General features: G+C 37.1%; 1 protein-coding gene and 1 pseudogene across 1 annotated transcript in view; both read right to left on the bottom strand.

Annotated features, from left to right (window-relative positions):
- LOC149229577 (monofunctional isopimaradiene synthase, chloroplastic-like) overlaps nt 1–18,030 on the bottom strand; it is a 98,075-nt gene that overhangs the window by 61,583 nt on the left and 18,462 nt on the right. The window lies entirely within an intron of this gene.
- The window catches only part of LOC149229579 (monofunctional isopimaradiene synthase, chloroplastic-like), a 32,557-nt pseudogene that overhangs the window by 7,524 nt on the left and 7,003 nt on the right, over nt 1–18,030 (bottom strand).

Consider the following 18,030-nt stretch of genomic DNA (forward strand, 5'->3'; position numbering starts at 1 on the left):
CATCCATCCACGCTTTTCAATCAGCCCTGCATCCGTATTCAGTCATACGGCCTTGACAGTCATATGAAGGTCCTTCCGAAAATTAAAAAAACTGTGTCACCGCTGCCATAACCATTGATCTTGCCCTCATTGATCGAACGGCTGACGGCAATATCGCACAGCCAAAACGCACGGACTTTATGTGCCAGGTAAAGGCTATTTTGGAAAGGACTGCTCAGACACGTGTCCATTGCCGAGCATGCTCGCTACCTCCGGAGGAATACCACTATTCGGTGAAAAGCGGTGCGGGGAAAAGACTGGCGGTTTTCTGGGAAATTTGCGGTCGCTGTTCAACCTTCGCTATAGTTTAAATTATCATTTCAACACTCCCCTTTAATTTCAACTGCTGGGTTATCAGTCATACCCACACATTTCCTTAAAAACTCAAAACTTTTCTGCCCCAATGGTTTGGTCAGAATGTTTGCAATATGCTCCTGAGTTCTGCAGTGTTTTAAAACAATTTCTCCATTGTTTACCAATTCCCTGATGTAATGAAACTTTGTGTCAATGTGTTTCGTTCTCTTATGAAACACAGAATTCTTGGATAATGCAATAGCTGAGCTATTGTCACAAAAAATCACAGTTCCTTTTGCTTGCTCTTGGCATAAACTCCTTAACATCCTTCTCATCCAAATTGCTTGACATGCTGCTGCTATAGCTGCTACATATTCTGCCTCTGCTGTAGACAATGCTACAATAGGCTGTTTTTTAGAAGCCCATGAAATGGCTCCTAAACCCATGTGAGAAACATAACCGGATGTGCTTTTCCGATCATCTACACTTCCAGCCCAATCACTATTAGTGTATCCAATTAAATCTGAACATTCTGAAATAGTATATAAAATGCCAAACCTTTTAGTACTTTTGACATACTTCAGAATCCTTTTTGCTGCCTCCCAATGTGCTTCTTTTGGCCTCTCCATGAATCTGGAAATCAAACTAACAACATGCATTATATCCAGCCTAGTTGCAGTCAAATACATGAGGCTGCCAACTATGCTCTTGTACAAACTAAGATCAAAATCCTTGCTACTGTTCTCTTTGTTGAGTTTTAATCTCATCACTGTGGGAGTGATTGCTGCTTTGCTCTCCTGCATATTAAATCTTTTCAACACTTCATTAACATATTACGCTTGTGAGATAAAAATCCCATTTCCATTTTGTTCTACTTCTATTCCTAAGAAGTATCTCAGCAAACCCATGTCAGTCATTTCAAATTCTTCTTTCATGACTGTTTTGAAATTTTCAGTAAGATAATCATCATTACTTGAGAAAATAACATCATCAACATATAACACAACAATTAGTATTTTACCATCTTTTTCTTTGATGTAGAGGGTGGGTTCTCCCTCACACTTTTCAAATCCATTTTCCAGTAGATAAGAATCTATCCTACTGTACCGTGCTCTTGGTGCTTGCTTTAGCCCATAAAGAGCTTTCTTCAATCTGCACACTTTGTGCTCTTGGCTTTTCTTTTCATAGCTTAGAGGTTGTTCAATGTAAACCTCTTCCATTAACAATCCATTTAGGAATGCTGACTTCACGTCCATTTGGTAAACTTTCCACTTGTTTTGTGCTGCTATGGACAGCACTGCTCTCACGGTTTCCATTCTAGCAACCGGTGCAAAAGTTTCCTCATAGTCTCTCCCATACTGCTGTTTATATCCTTTGACAACAAGTCTTGCCTTGTGTCTTTCTATTTTGCCTTTAGCATTACTCTTGGTTTTGTAGACCCATTTAACTCCCATGACTTCTTTTCCTTTTGGTAGTTCAACTAAATCCCATGTCTTATTTCTTTCTATGGCATTGATCTCCTCATCCATAGCTTCTGTCCATTTCCTATCCTTAATTGCTTCTTCGAAATGAACAGGGTCATCAACATGAAAATATAAAGCAAACAAAGAGTTCATACCTTCATTTGTTGCCTCTTGTTCATAAATGTCACTTAAATTTCTGAACTTCTTACCTCTTTCATTTGGTGTACAAGTGCTTGAGGAAGCACTTGAATTTCCTCCTTGTGGTGTGCTTGGAGAAGCACTTTCATTTCTCCTCAAGGATGTCTCTTGCTGCCCTTGTGTTGGTGCTGCTATTTGGGGATGTATTTTAGCCATCTCCTCATCATCTTCATCATGTGACAAAGATTTTTTAACATTCACTGTCTTCTCTATGCTTCCATCCCAAGCTTCCTCCTCAATGAACTAAACATCTCTACTCACAATAAGCTTCTTGGTGGATGAGTTATACAACCTATAAGCTTTGGATTCCTTGCTGTATCCAATGAAAATACATTTCTCCCCTTTGTTGTCCAACTTCTTCCTTAGTTGATCTGGAATGTGTGCATAAGCCACACATCCAAAAACTTTCATGTAGGTGACTCCTTACTTTGTCCCACTCCATGCTTCTTCCGGCACTCTGTTCATAACTGCTTTTGTAGGGCATCTATTCAAAATGTACGCTGCACAGTGTACAGCTTCAGCCCAATAATCATTTGGCAAATGCTTTGCCTTTAACATATTCCTCGCAATATCCATAATTATCCTATTCTTCCTTTCGACAACTCCATTTTGTTGCGGAGTGTACCTAGTGGTAAACTGCTACTGAATTCCATTTTCTCTACAAAAACGTAGAAATTCTTTGGAGATATACTCACCTCCTCTATCAGTTCTTAGAACTTTGATAAGCAGCCCACTTTAGTTTTCTACAAGTGCTTTGAAATTGCAAAATCTTTCAGACACTTCACTTTTGTTCTTCAGGAAATAAACACAAGTTTTTCTAGTAAAATCATCAATAAATGTTAGTATATAGTGGCTGCTTGCAAGTGATGGAGTTTGCATCGGTCCACATAAATCTGAGTGGACAATCTCTAAGGGTGCTTTTGCCCTTATGCTTTTCCCAGATAGAAAACTTTCTCTGTGTTGTTTCCCCAAGATACAACCTTAACAAAGGCTGTCTAGTTTCTCTATCAATGGTAATCCTCTTACCATTCCTTTTTTATTCAACAAGTTAAGACCTCCAAAGCTGAGATGTCCAAATCTCAAGTGCCACAACCAATTTTCATCTTTTGGTTCGCTTTGGAAAACCTCTTGTGTCACTGCTGCTATTTCTTCTCCATTTTTTAAATCTGTTGTCATTCTGAGAGGGAACATCTTGTTCCTTGTCATCTTTACTTCAACAATACATTGTTTGATGGGTGTTTTATCCATGATGATGCATACATCATCCACAAAGAAAACATTGTACCCCTTTTGAATAAGCTGTCCAATACTTAAGAGGTTACATTTCATTCCAGGAACATAATAAACATCTGCTATGGTTTTCTTTTCATATTTCCTTGTTAAGACATTTACTGCTCCTTTTCCCATAACAGAAACTTTACTATTAGTCCCTAGTGTGACTTGTGATTTCACACTCTGATCTAACTTAGAAAACATGGCTATGTTTCCTGTCATATGGTTACTGCACCCGGAATCTAGAAACCATACATCTTCACTCTTTTCTTCAGTCATATTGTTGAGCTAATTTATGGTCCTAAATTAACACAATTATTTCTTATCAATCTGGGTTGTTTATGCTTTGAGGCAAGTTCACTATATGTGAAGATCAGATATAACCAAACCTTGAAAGATAAGTTATTCAAAAGCTAAAGATAATACATCTTATAACTCTAATTCAATCAGCTCAAAAAGAGAAAAACATTGAAAGGGTTCTTGACCTCAAGAAGTCCACCTTCACCTCAATTATCACTTAATGAATCAGAGATTGAAACCAAAAGCTCAAGATGCATAAATTATAAATGAAAGAAGCTCTTAACTTAAGAGACACATAAGATATTCCATCATAATTCATTCATCTCAATATCTAAATCTAAATGGAAATAAAACTGCTTGCATGTAAACAAAAGAAACTAGTTTTGATTCATCATTTAGCAGAAGGGATGTCCAACTTGAACATCTGTTTTTTCAACTCAATAAAGTGATGAATAAGCTATTAACAAATGAAATCAATCACTATGCATAAACCATAAAGAAAACTGAAATAAAGCTTTGAAAAACTAGTGCTACAATTAACCAAATTACAATGAAATAAAACTAGTTTATCATGGAAGTGTACTTAGCTTGGAGTGGGGGCCCTCCACCCTTGCCTTGCACACTTTGAGAGGTGATATCAGAAGCTTAGATCAGTCACAAATCCATAGTATTGCACAGCAAAATAATAATAACACAAGTCTTCAAATTACTTCTCAATCCAAAGATGTCTCAGCATAAAAGTATATCACAAAATCAATACATAAGCCATCAAAGTTTTGGCTTTAAATAAGAAGTCTCATGAACAAACTAATCTATAATCACTCAAACAAACGCATCTACTCTCATCCACCTATCCAAGTCGAATTCATTATCCCCAACCCAAGAAAGATGACCATTCCTATGAAAACTCAAAACAACCCTATTTCTATGGGATTCCTGCATGACTAGTCATGGTTGACTAGCACCAAATGGGCCTAATAAAGCTTGTTCAGTTCGAACTAAGCATTGTTGGCTTAGTCCTAGTTCCCCAACTGTCCATCCATGCATTCCATTCGTGCCCAAGTGTCCTGCAACCATACCAACCATAGAGCTATTACGGGAATTTCTGAATCTGCCAATTTTGCACTAAAAACCAAATTTTCATAAAAACTTTAGAAATTGAAAAATTAAAATTAAATACCTGAATAGATATCAAATATACATCAAAATAGGATAAATGAAGGGAAAATGGATGGACAATAGATGGATAAGTAAGTTTCTTTGAGGAAAAATAAGACCAAAACTAAGGCTCAACATCTCTCCCTTGCTTATCATCAAGCATGTCCCCATGCTTGCTTGTTCCTCTTTGACCTTCGCCTTTCTGTAGTAGATGATGTACCTGTAGATGCCTCCTGCTGTGCCGCCCTGGTCAAACAATCCAAACCTGTATCATGTCTCTCCCTAAACAAAGCTGCTTTGACCTTTTGTTTTTCATACTTTTCCTGCCACATGTTCTTTTCCTTTAGCCACTTAAATGCTTGCTTAGAGAGTAGATCATTTTTCCTCTTTAGCCTCCCCAATTCTTCATTCAGTTTCTCATTTGCTTTGATCAATTTAGCATTATCTTTCTTATTTGCCTTATTTTCTTCCTTTAATTGCTTCTCTAAGATTTTGCTAATTTCCAATTGGTCAGTTAGATCTCTGATTCTTCCTAAGTTAAGTTCCCTCTCAAAGTCCTGTGTTGTTTTTATAAGTGATGATGCTGCTGCATCATTATAGGAAGAATCCTTCTCAAATGCCTCTTGTGCAAAATCATTTTCTTCTTGCTGTCTTGGGGAATATTTTTCTACTTCCTTCTCTAAGTCAATAGGACTCTTACTCCTAAATTTCCTAGGAATAGACATAACAGATGTTTCATTTTCTTGCATGGCCATGCTGTTCTATTGTTTGGCTCTTGTTCTAGGATATAAGGGTGAGTTCATCACTCCTCTGTTTTCCTGCTCTGTTTTGTCCTGTACCTCATGAACCTGTTCAATGAATTTATTTTTAGACATGAATTCTCGCCACACTATGCCCTGTAATCTCACCTGATACTCAACTAGGATTTTTATTAATCCTTGATGGTATATCTGTCCTGCTTTAGGCCTGTGTTCATGTTTGACTGTTTCTATCATTCTCAAGAGGCTCCTATATATGAAATAAGGCATGTTTATCCTATCCTCCCCTTTTATATGCTGCAGAAGTCTGACATGATACAAGTGAGCCATGCTATACCCCCTATCACAGGTCAAGAATTTTTGGATAACCAAAACCAACTCACCCCATGGCTCATTAAACCATTCCCTGGGTATCCCTTTTGTCCTGTCAAATGTCCCCTTTCGGTTCTTCTCAAGAAAGAAAGTCTAAGCTTTCTCTTTAAAGTGCAGGCCTTTGTAATACTTCTCACTTATCATGGGCAGATCTAAGGCTTGGGAAAGATATTCCTGGGTTACCGGAATAATGACATCTCCCACCCGTGTCTGGTCTTGATTGAAATTGTTTATAAACTCTCTGGTTATTTGTTCAGAGTGGCCATCAAATTTTTGTAGGAAACTGATCATCCCTGCTTGGTAAAGTTTTTCTATTGTTTCCTTTCCTCAACTCTCTATCCGGAATTTTGGCTCTACTCTGTCTGACATTGTTTCTGTAAACCAATGAATAAATTCCTCTACTGTTACTAATTTCATTTTGAAAGAAAGATGCAATTATTTGTTTGATTTCGAAATGAAATTTTTGAAGGCAAATAACCTTACCTTCCTTTTTCAATCAACTTAATTCACCTCTGTTTGACTCTGCCCTCTGCAACAGCACTGTTTTAACCCATGTTCAATGCAAGAAATATCTGTATACCATGTTAATATACTGCCGTCTGTTCTTGAAAACAAAAATATACATACAAACGATGTTCATTCATGCTCCTGATCCTCTTTTATTTTGCCAAAATTCAAATCATTGATGACTGTTTATGTTTTAACAATGAAAACCGTGTAATGCACCTATATTTGGCTCTCGGCCTCACTAACAAATGTACAAAAATGCTCTCGGCCTAACCCAATATATCATCATTTTTTTTTTAAATTTGACTGTGTACTGTGCAAAAATGATGCGCACGGCCTCGGCCTTATGTCAACTATACTCAGGTGCAATCAAAGCTATGAGCACGAGGGCGATTCAATCTTAGCATTACGCTCAGCCTCTAAAAATGAATAGACATAATTGCATTTGAAATCATGCTCACGGCCTTAAAAACAAATCACAAATATTTTTTTGGCAAAATACAATCCTCGGCTCATGAAAGATTTGCAACACCGCTCTCGGCTGTCTAAAAAAAAATTCTCGGCTCAAAACAAAACATACACAGCATATTCAAACAATTTGATATACATTCCCTTCATCAAAATGGCGTTGGACATTCAACATAACAATCCTCTGTTTTGATATGAATCAGTGCGCAGCAAGGGATGCATGTGGTGCTTGACTGCTTGTTTTCAATCGGCGCACAACTATATGGCAACACACAGCGCTTCTATATATCAATACAAATGTACAGCGCGCAACTATATGGCATTCTACAACGCTCCTATTAACATTCACCGCCATTCCACATTCAACAATACTGCATTGTGTATTTCCTTAGTTTATGGGCTATGTTTGACATGGCACAGTCATACAATTCCATATTTATTGCCAAAATCTACGTGTTAACCATGCAAACCCGTCACATTTAAATGAATACTGATCCACTAAGGATTCATTCCAATTTTTATGCAGCAAATCACCAAGTTGGGGGCTACGTTTGCGGCTTACCTTTGATCACCGAGCACCTGGAGGGATATCGGCGCTCCAAACCTCGGTTTAACTGTTTCAATTGGACTGGTGGCAAGACAAACAATCGTTATTAAAAACAACTGCGAGTTCAACTTTGGTTCACTGTGCTGAGCTTGTAAAACAACCACACCTTACCTCAATAAATCCCTGAAAATCCGTTATGCAAACATCAATTTCGGAACAGCTCTCCTCTTTAAATTTCCCCGACTCAATTCGCTTCTCTTTTCACTGGGCGGCAGCTTCAAACACCATTTCTGAGCTTATGCAGTGATGAAGATCACAGTTGAACACGACACAGGGTTATGGTTTAAACTGTTCATGGCTTGGTTAGTGTTCATGACCGTTTCGACTGTACCGCGATGTATTTCATTGGTGGTTGAATGGTCATGGCTTACATGGCTGTCCTCTTGACCAGTCACCCGACTGTGTAATGATACCTTATGCTATGATGTTTGGATACCCACCGTTCTGTCGTTTGTTCATTCTCGACCTTCCACCATGTCTGATTATCGTCCATGAACCTTTACTTTGTGACTATGTTATATGCCTTACCATATGCCATATGAACCATATGCGCGTTACTTTGAATTTTTTTTATATGCAACATGAATATATACCCTTTACCATATACCTTGTGCGCATTTGATAATGCATTCGCTCCCTTTGTCAACCTTTGGTATATGTATTATTTGATTTTCCATATATATTATGGTATATATATGTTTTGATTTCCATATAGCGCATATGTTTTGTTTTTGTTTTGACTTTATATAACATAGTTTTATAATTTTAAAATGACCATTGGGGTCATGTTTAAAATTATTACCATTACTAATGCTCTGAGTTGCATGAACTTGTATGTGCAGGTTGAAAGTTGTCCTAGTTTGGCCTTTTTAAGCTTGCAAAGAAAACTACTTAGGGGTATTAGGGTTAGTGAAAAGAGGGAAATGTATGGAAATAAAAGGGAATAGGGTTATAATGTATAGGGGTTATAGGAATATAGGATGTAAATGATAATGGAGATCCTCAGGTGCTAATTTCAATTTAACAAAAACTAAGAATTTCTACGAAAAATTTGAATTTTTAAAGTACAAAATGACCATGTATGTATACTCCCCTGGATGATGGCTATGCAAGTGGATGAAATTATTGATGATGGCTGTGCAAGTGGATGAAATTAATTGATAGTAGATGGATTCCAATGTAGAATTTATTGCTGCTCCTTGTTCTTCAGGCTCTAATCTTGACTTGATAATCAGGTCCCTCTGTAATGATGCATTGTTTCAGGTCCCTTTTTCTGCTTGCAAAAGATGCACATGTTGTGTTGACATTGGCAGGTCTTTCAGGTCCCCTGGCAATGATTTGGTATATCAGGTCCTTCTATTGACAATACAGGTCTTGTTTCCAGCTAAAGAGCTGATGGTTGCAACTTCAGCTGTCCACTTAAAGAGCAAATGCAAGTCTCCCCCCTTGTTGAAGAGTTGACTTGTCCTCAAGTCATTTTGGTGGAGTGTACCTGCAGTAAAGAGATCAGAGAACTGTAGAACAAGTAGATTTTGGTGGAGTGTACCTGCAGTAAAGAGATCAGAGAACTGTAGAACAAGTAGAAAGAATTCATAGAGTCCAAGTGACCCTGGTTTTCCCCTATGAATTCATGCTTGCAATGTGCCAGTTGCCTGGTTTTCACTTGCAAACAATTTATTTATTTTGATGTTTTTTTTTTTTTTTTATTATGTTTTTTTCATTTTTTTTTTTTTTTTATTCAACTAGTGGACTGGAAGATGGCGAATCTGGCGCCATGAGTTCCAGTTCTGTGTCTTCGATCAGTTGTTTCATAAATGCTTCTTTACTGATAGGCCTATTATAAACTTTGAGCCTATGTCCATTCACTATAAATGAGGTGGAATCCTGGTCGATTGTCTTGATCCTTACTGCTCCATTGTCAAAGATTTCATCAGTTTCATATGGGCCTAGCCAGTGTGTTGTAAACTTTGCTTTGAAGTCTTTGAATTTGGAGTCGAAAAGCAATGCCTAGTCTCCCTTGTGAAATGTCTTTGTTTTGATGTATCTGTTGTGCCACTTCATTCTTTGTTGTTGCACTAATGTAGTATGTTCCATAGCTTGCTGACGATGCTCATCCAACTGATTCAGTTCCATGATCCGCTGCTGTTGTGCTTCTGTCAAGTCGAGTCCTAGTTCAGCTGCTAGTCTGTATGTATGTATCTGAAACTCTATAGGAAGTAAGGCTTCCTTCCCATATACTAACTGGTATGGACTGAAACCAGTTGTTGTTTTCCAAGTGATCCTATAGGCCCAGAGCGCATCCTTTAATTTTTCAGACCAGTCTTTTCTATTCATGTGTACTGTCTTGGTCATAATATTTTCCAGGACTTTATTTGTTGATTCGACTTGACCATTTGCTTGTGGATGATATGGTGTTGATTTCCTGTGCTTGATCTTGTATTTCTCTGTTAGATCTCGTACCAACTTTGATGTAAACTGTGTTCCTTGATCTGTTACAATTTGTCTAGGTACTCCATATCTGACAAAGATTTCTTCAAAAAGAAAGGTGACCACTGTATCTTCTGTTGCCCTGTTAACTGCTTTTGCTTCTGCCCATTTGGTTACATAGTCTGTACATACTAAGATGTACCTCTTCCCATTTGATGGTGGATTGATGGGTTCAACAAAGTCAAGTGCCCACTGCTCAAATGGTTCTATGAGAACCTGTGGCTTCAGTGGCATTTCATCTGATGTTATTGGTCGTCCTGTTCTTTGGCAGCTATCACATTGCTTGACATACTTCTTAGAGTCTCTGAAGATGGATGGCCAACAATAGCCTATCTGCAGCACCTTATATGCCGTTCGTTTATCTGCAAAATGGCCACCACAGGGTTCATCATGACATGCTCTTAGAATGTCTAATATTTCATCTTCTCGTACGCATTTTCTAATTATTAGATCTGAACCAGTATAAAATAGATCACCATTGACCCATGTATATCGAGAGCTTGCTCTAACAATTTTGTGTTTTTGCTTTTTAGTGAATTGAGCTGGAAACCTTCCAGATGACAAATAGTTTGCAATATCTGCAAACCATGGTGTTTTAACTGTGATGGCAAACAAATGTTCATCAGGAAAGTTATCTACAAGTGGATTTGGATCAGAGGGTGAGTGTATGCGGGACAGAAAGTCAGCCACTTGATTCTCTCTTCCTGGCCAGTCTTGTATTATGATATTAAATTCTTGTAGTAATAGTAGCCATCTTGTTATTCGTCCATTAGTGATTGGTTTGTTCATCAAATATTTGATTTTTGAATGATCAGTATGGATGAAAACTTTATATCCTGTTATATAGTGCCGGAATTTATTGACTGCATGTATAACAACTAACATTTCTCGTTCCGTGACTGTGTAGTTCATTTCTGCAGGTGTTAGATTTTTACTGATGAAATATATTACATAAGTAAACAAGTTCTCTTTCTGTCCCAAAGAGGCACCTATTGCTGTATCAGATGCATCAGTTGAGATATGGAATGGTAAAGACCAATTTGGTCCACGAAGAATGGGGGCAACAGACAATTTCTCTTTCAGAATTTGAAATGCATTTTGACAATCATTTGTCCAATGAAATTCAATGCCTTTTGCTAATAATTTGAACAGAGGTTGGGCTATTTTACTAAAGTTTTCAATAAATCGTCTATAATAGCCTGCATAGCCTAAGAAACTTCTAACCTCTTTCTGTGTTGTAGGAGGCATTAAGTTTACTAAGACTTGGATCTTGGCTGGATCCACCTTTATTCCTGAAGCAGAAATGTGGTGTCCCAGAACTATTCCCTCTGTCAACATCATATAGCATTTCTCATTGCTTAATGACAAATTTGTTTCAATGCATCGCTTCAAGACTTTCTCAAGGTTATTTAAACAATCATTGTATGTGTTTCCATAAACTGTGAAATCATCCATGTAGACCTCTACACATTCATGAATTAGATCAGCAAATATTGCGAGTACTGCTCTTTGAAAAGTTGCAGGTGCATTGCATAGACCGAATGGCAAAACATTATATGCATAGGTTCCCCATGGGCATGTAAATATTGTTTTGTCTTGGTCTTCTTCTACTATTCTTATCTGATTGTATCCGCTAAACCCATCTAAGAAGGAGAAAAATTTCTTGCTAGCTAATGAGTCTAACACTTGATCAATGAAAGGTAGAGGAAAATGATCTTTGAGTGTAGCTTTGTTTAATTCTCGGTAGTCTACACATACCCTCCATTTTCCATTTTTCTTTGGCACAATAACCAGTGGAGAAACCCATGACTATCTGAAATAGGATAAATGAATCCAACTTGCAACAATTTTTGTAACTCCACTTTCACTATTTCCTTCATCATCATATTCATTCGTCTTTGAGGTTGTCTTACAGGTTTAAGCTGGTCATTTGTGTAGATGTGTTGGATACATGTGCTAGGATGAATTCCCTGCATATCAGTATAATCCCAAGCAAAAGCTTTTGAATATTTTTGTGATAGTGCAATTACCTCTTGCTCTTGTGCTGATTGCAATTGATTTCCAATGTTTAATTGCTTTCCAGGATATACCTCAATTGTTTTTGTTGTAGGAGTGGAGACAGTGTTTACAGGAAAAATGTCTATAAAAGTTTTCCGCAAAGTTTGAATAGTACAGGTTTCCTGAAAACATTGATTCAAAAGTTCGTTTGCAGCTTCATATTGAGCTTCTCTAAGCTGCTCTGAGATACTTGGTTCTGAGATAAAAAGGTCCATCAAATCTTCATTCTCTTCTTCTTCTCTAAAATCAAAGAATTGATTTATACTTAAAACTGCTTTTGTTTGTTGCTTTTCTTGAGTTTCAAGTATTGATTCTAAAGAAGTGGTTTGTGCAGGTGAATAAAGAGTGATATGTTTCCTTTCATCTCCATGTGAAATTATCATGCTTCCAGATCTGCATCCTATGAACGCATCAACAGTGGCTAACCAGGGTCTGCCTAAAATCAGAGGATGTCCTCCTAAGTTTGTCTTTGGTTGCAAGATCAGGAAGTCAACAGGATACTCCCATGAATCCAAGGAGACTATGATATCTTTTAACATTCCTTTAGGAACAACTTTAGATCTATCTGCTAATTCCAAGACTGTTGAAGTTGATCTAATGTTGTTTAATTGCAAAGTTTTCATTGTCTCCATTGTCATTACGTTTATAGCTGCTCCCAAGTCTATTAATGTGTTTGGTACAGAGAAATTATTTATTGATATGGTAACCATTGGGATACCAGGATCAATATATTTTTCTACTATGGTTTGAGTAGACATGAGACTTGCTAATTTACCAATGACTTGGATTGTTGTAGGATCCTTTTTCTTTCTTTCTTTCCGAATGCACAATTCCTTTATTGTTTTTGCATATATTGGTATTTCTTTAATTACTTTTAACAAAGGAATTTTGACACATGCATTTTTTAACTCATCTAAGATATCAAATTCAGGAAGGGTTATTTGGTTTTGTTGCTCCACCAACCTTTCAGGATAAGCTGGTGCTTGTGTTGTAACATTTTTTCCTTTCTGATTTTGTACCTCAGTTTGTGATGTTTCAGATGATTCTCCTTGTTCAGTTGGTTCTTCTATAATTGGAGGAGAATCCTTTTAAGTACTTTTCCAGACCTTAGATGGACATCATCAAGAGGAAGGATTGAATATGTAGGAAAACATGCTGCTTCCTCTACAGTGTATGCAGATTTGTCCACCCTGTTATTTGGATTGGCCATTGGTTGGGCTGGCAGTTGAGTTGGTCTGGGTTGATTTGCAGGTAGCTGTAATTGTTGTGGTTGGGTCAACAACGATGGAGGATTCTGTTGTGGAAATGGGATGGATGGCGGATATATAGAATGTTGTTGTTGAAAGGGTATGGATTGCAGATATTGTGGATATGCAAATGGTTGTTGATTTTGTTGCTGGTATTGTTGTTGATACTGTTGAGGTTGTTGGTTTCCATAACTATATCCTCTCCAACCTTGTGCAGGTTGTTGTGAATATTGTTTTGGAGGCCAAGCTTGCCATGGCATTGGAGGGGTCCAAGGATTATAAGGTGGATAAGCATAATTTTGCTGAGGGAATTGTGGCTGATTTGGTTGAGGCATTCTAGGTGGCCATGGTCTCCGTGGTGCAACATAATAGAAACCTTCTGTTCCTGGCACTTCTTCCATTGAGTTCATTTGTAACTCTTTCAATTTTACACAACTCTCCGTGGAATGATTGCCTGTACAAAGACCACAAACCTGAATACTATCCAAAGGACAGTCTCTCAAAGGATGTTTCTTTTTACATTTTGAACAAAATATTGCTAAGGCTTGTTCTTATTCTTCCTTCTTCTTGTTTGCCTTTAGCACATCCACTTGTGTCCCTAATGTACTCAAAAGATCTATTTTGAAATTTTCCAATAGACTTCCTATTTCAGCTCTGGTTATCCCTCCTGCAGCTAACTTTGCTGCTTTGGAACTCACTTCCCTTCTTCTGGTTTTTGATCTTCCTCTAGAATATTTCTGACATAACTCGACAATTTCATCGAATGGAAGGTTTGAAATGTCTCCTTTGCCCATCACATTCAAAATTTCAAGGTATTCATCCCTTACACCTTTGAGAAAGATTGTGCGAACAATTTCTTGAGTTAGAGAATGTTGTTTAGATTTCTGAAGATTATATGCGAATCTTTCTAAATATTCTTCTAAACTTTCATCTTCTTGTTGTGTCATTCTAAACACATCTTCCTTTGAATCTCTAGATCTACAATAAGCTTGGTATTTCTTAAGGAAGACGGTTCGCATATCATCCCAAGAGGCTATTGTTTGTTCTCCTAAACCCATAAACCATTTTAAAGCTGCTGCTTTTAATGTTGCAGGAAAAAGACGAAGTTTATGAACATCATCAGTATATCCATATGTTCTACATAAGATATCAAATTCAAACATGAATGAATCAGGATCTTCTGTAGACATTCCATAGAAGTTTGGCAATACAGAAGGTGGAATGTTTTTCATTTTTACTTCTTCTCCTAGTATTGCACTTGTATCTACTATCGGAAAACCGAAAGTAGTTTCTTGGTCAAGTCCATCTTCTTGTCTTTTTCGGTCATTTTCTAGCTTCCTATCATTTTCTTGTTTTGCTTCTTCCTCTCTCTTCCTTCTCCATTCTCTCTGTTGTCTTTCAAATTCAGCCCTTTGTTGTTCAGGAGTGAGGATAACGGATCCATGTCCCTCTTCTGCCATTGTTTGATTTATCTCAATTTCAAGTGGAATTTCAAATTGTTGGAAGATAGGAGGATCGATGGATGGAAAAGTAGGCTATTTTCCTTTCTCTTTTTGTTTTCCGGAAGTGGAGAATTTTTGTTTTGCTTCCCAAGCTAACAAAGTTTGCCTTTCAATCAAGGTTAATCTTTGGCCAGTTCTTTGCTTTTCTACCAACTCCTCAATTGTTGGATTACCAGTAACTGGAGTGTGTGATGATCCTAGTTCTATTGTTGGGGGGCTTTAATAAATCTACCTTGAGGATCTCTATATCTAGGCATAAAGAAACATAACTTAAATGGAATGTAACTAATGTTTTTGTGATTTTGAATTTTTTTTATCTTTCTATTGACTATGCCGATATTTTCCTCCCCGGCAATGACGCCAAAATGTTGAGCTAATTTATGGTCCTAAATTAACACAATTATTTCTTATCAATCCGGGTTGTTTATGCTTTGAGGCAAGTTCACTATATGTGAAGATCAGATATAACCAAACCTTGAAAGATAAGTTATTCAAAAGCTAAAGATAATACATCTTATAACTCTAATTCAATTAGCTCAAAAAGAGAAAAACATTGAAAGGGTTCTTGACCTCAAGAAGTCCACCTTCACCTCAATTATCACTTAATGAATCAGAGATTGAAACCGAAAGCTCAAGATGCATAAATTATAAATGAAAGAATCTCTTAACTTAAGAGACACATAAGATATTCCATCATAATTCATTAATCTCAATATCTAAATCTAAATGGGAATAAAACTGCTTGCATGTAAACAAAAGAAACTAGTTTTGATTCATCATTTAGCAGAATGGATGTCCAACTTGAACATCTGTTTTTTCAACTCAATAAAGTGATGAATAAGCTATTAACAAATGAAATCAATCACTATGCATAAACCATAAAGCAAACTAAAATAAAGCTTTGAAAAACTAGTTCTATAATTAACCAAATTACAATGAAATAAAACTAGTTTATCATGGAAGTGTACTTAGCTTGGAGTGGGGGCCCTCCACCCTTGCCTTGCAAACTTTGAGAGGTGATATCAGAAGCTTAGATCAGTCACAAATCCATAGTATTGCACAGCAAAATAATAATAACACAAGTCTTCAAATTACTTCTCAATCCAAAGATGTCTTAGCATACATAAGCCATCAAAGTTTTGGCTTTAAATAAGAAGTCTCATGAACAAACTGATCTATAATCACTCAAACAAACCCATCTACTCTCATCCACCTATCCAATTCGAATTCATTATCCCCAACCCAAGAAAGATGACCATTCCTATGAAAACTCAAAACAGCCCTATTTCTATGGGATTCCTGCATGACTAGTCATGGTTGACTAGCACCAAATGGGCCTAATAAAGCTTGTTCAGTTCGAACTAAGCATTGTTGGCTTAGTCCTAGTTCTCAAGCTGTCCATCCATGCATTCCATTCGTGCCCAAGTGTCCTGCAACCATACCAACCATAGAGCTATTACGGGAATTTCTGAATCTGCCAATTTTGCACTAAAAACCAAATTTTCATAAAAACTTTAGAAATTGAAAAATTAAAATTAAATACCTGAATAGATATCAAATATACATCAAAATAGGATAAATGAAGGGAAAATGGATGGAAAATAGATGGATAAGTAAGTTTCTTTGAGCAAAAATAAGACCAAAACTAAGGCTCAACACATATTATAGGCTAAAAACAAATTATCTTGGCTGATATTTTCTCTAGTGAAATTTGCACTAGTTCTATTACTCATATCATGCTGCTTCTTCCTACATTCATTTGCATAATGTCCATATTTTTTACAATAGTGACATTAGACATTGGATTTATCATACCTTTGTCCTTGAGCATGATGTTGTCCACTTTGTTGGTTGCTGCCTTGGCCTTGGTTCTGATTTGGATTGTTGCCTCTTCCTTGAGCATTTGCTGGACTGTTTCTTCCACCTCTGTTTTGGCTTCTGCCTCTTCCTCTCTTGTTTCATTTGCCTTGACCTCTTCCTCTTCCAAAGAACATCTGGGTCTTAAAGGCATGCTCTAGAGATGAATTTCATTTCTACTCAATCTCTTCTCATATGTTATCAGTGATGCATGTAGTTCATCAACTGAGACGTTTGTGAGATCCTTTGTCTCTTCTATGGTGGTGATAATCACATCGAACCTTGAGGGTAGGATCCTCAATAGTTTCTCCACAATCCTCTTTTCTTCAAGAATCTCTCCATGAGACCTTATCTGTGTGACCACACCAATCACATGTGTGAAGAATGAGTCAATATTATCTGACTCCTTCATGCAGAGAGTCTCAAAATCTCTCCTCAGCAACTGTAATTTTGTTGTCTTCACTTTCTCCATGCCTTGATAGGCTATCTTGAGAGTTTGTCATGCTTCTTTGGATCTCTTAGCTGCTGCTATCCTTGGAAACACACTCTCATGCACTGCTTGATACAAAAAGTAGAGGGCTTTAGAATCCTTCTTCTTATTGCTCTTCAATAGATCTTTCTCTGCCTGAGTTAAATTATTAAACTCATTTTCATCTACTGGTTCTTCAAAACCATCTTCAACAAATTCCCATAAGTCTTGGGAATCAAGCAGAGCTCTCATAGTTATTGCCCAATAGTCATAGTTTTTTCCATTAAATTGTGGGAGCTGAGTATTACAGATACCCATGCTAGTGCTAGCTCCAGCCATTCTTGCACTCTTAACTATGCTTCAAAATACTTGACTGTGTATCTAAAAAATATTGACTGTCCTCAACAGTAACACAAAAACTAACTTGAGAAATACCTTGGATTCTTTCTTGACCGAGTCTTCACTCTGCTGGAGAAGCTGCTGCAGCGAGAAATCCTTCCTTTAGCTTCTTTGACACCTTCAAAGAGCTTAGACAAGCTTCAGTACCATGTTGGGAATTTTTGATAATTCCAGAACAGAATGAATAGAGAATAATGCTTTGTTTCTTAACACACAGGAACAAAAAAAATTGTTTCCGGAGGACAGAGTTTCACACACACAAAAGATTTCTATTCATTAATAAAACTGACTGTTACAAAATTCGCTCACGGAAGCTGCAAATCAAAAACAAACATCAAAGTCTTCTGCCTCTGCACTGTTGTGCATTACCCAGAAAACTACTCTGTCTCTGCACTGAGAAAAATTACTCTGTCTTAGTTTGCAAGTTTCTTTTACACTACTATGTGTAAATTTTTTACATTACATATGCGCTACTGCGTATTCCCCTTTTTTGCATTACATTATATCCTCAAAAAAAAAATCTCGCACTGGTGCGCTACATTGCATTTCAACAAAAAACAAAAACAGAACATAAC

The sequence above is a fragment of the Pinus tabuliformis genome, chromosome J (assembly GCF_031772625.1).
Source record: "Pinus tabuliformis cultivar Carrire ecotype Pingquan chromosome J, CPIR1, whole genome shotgun sequence".
Lineage (NCBI taxonomy): Eukaryota > Viridiplantae > Streptophyta > Pinopsida > Pinales > Pinaceae > Pinus > Pinus tabuliformis.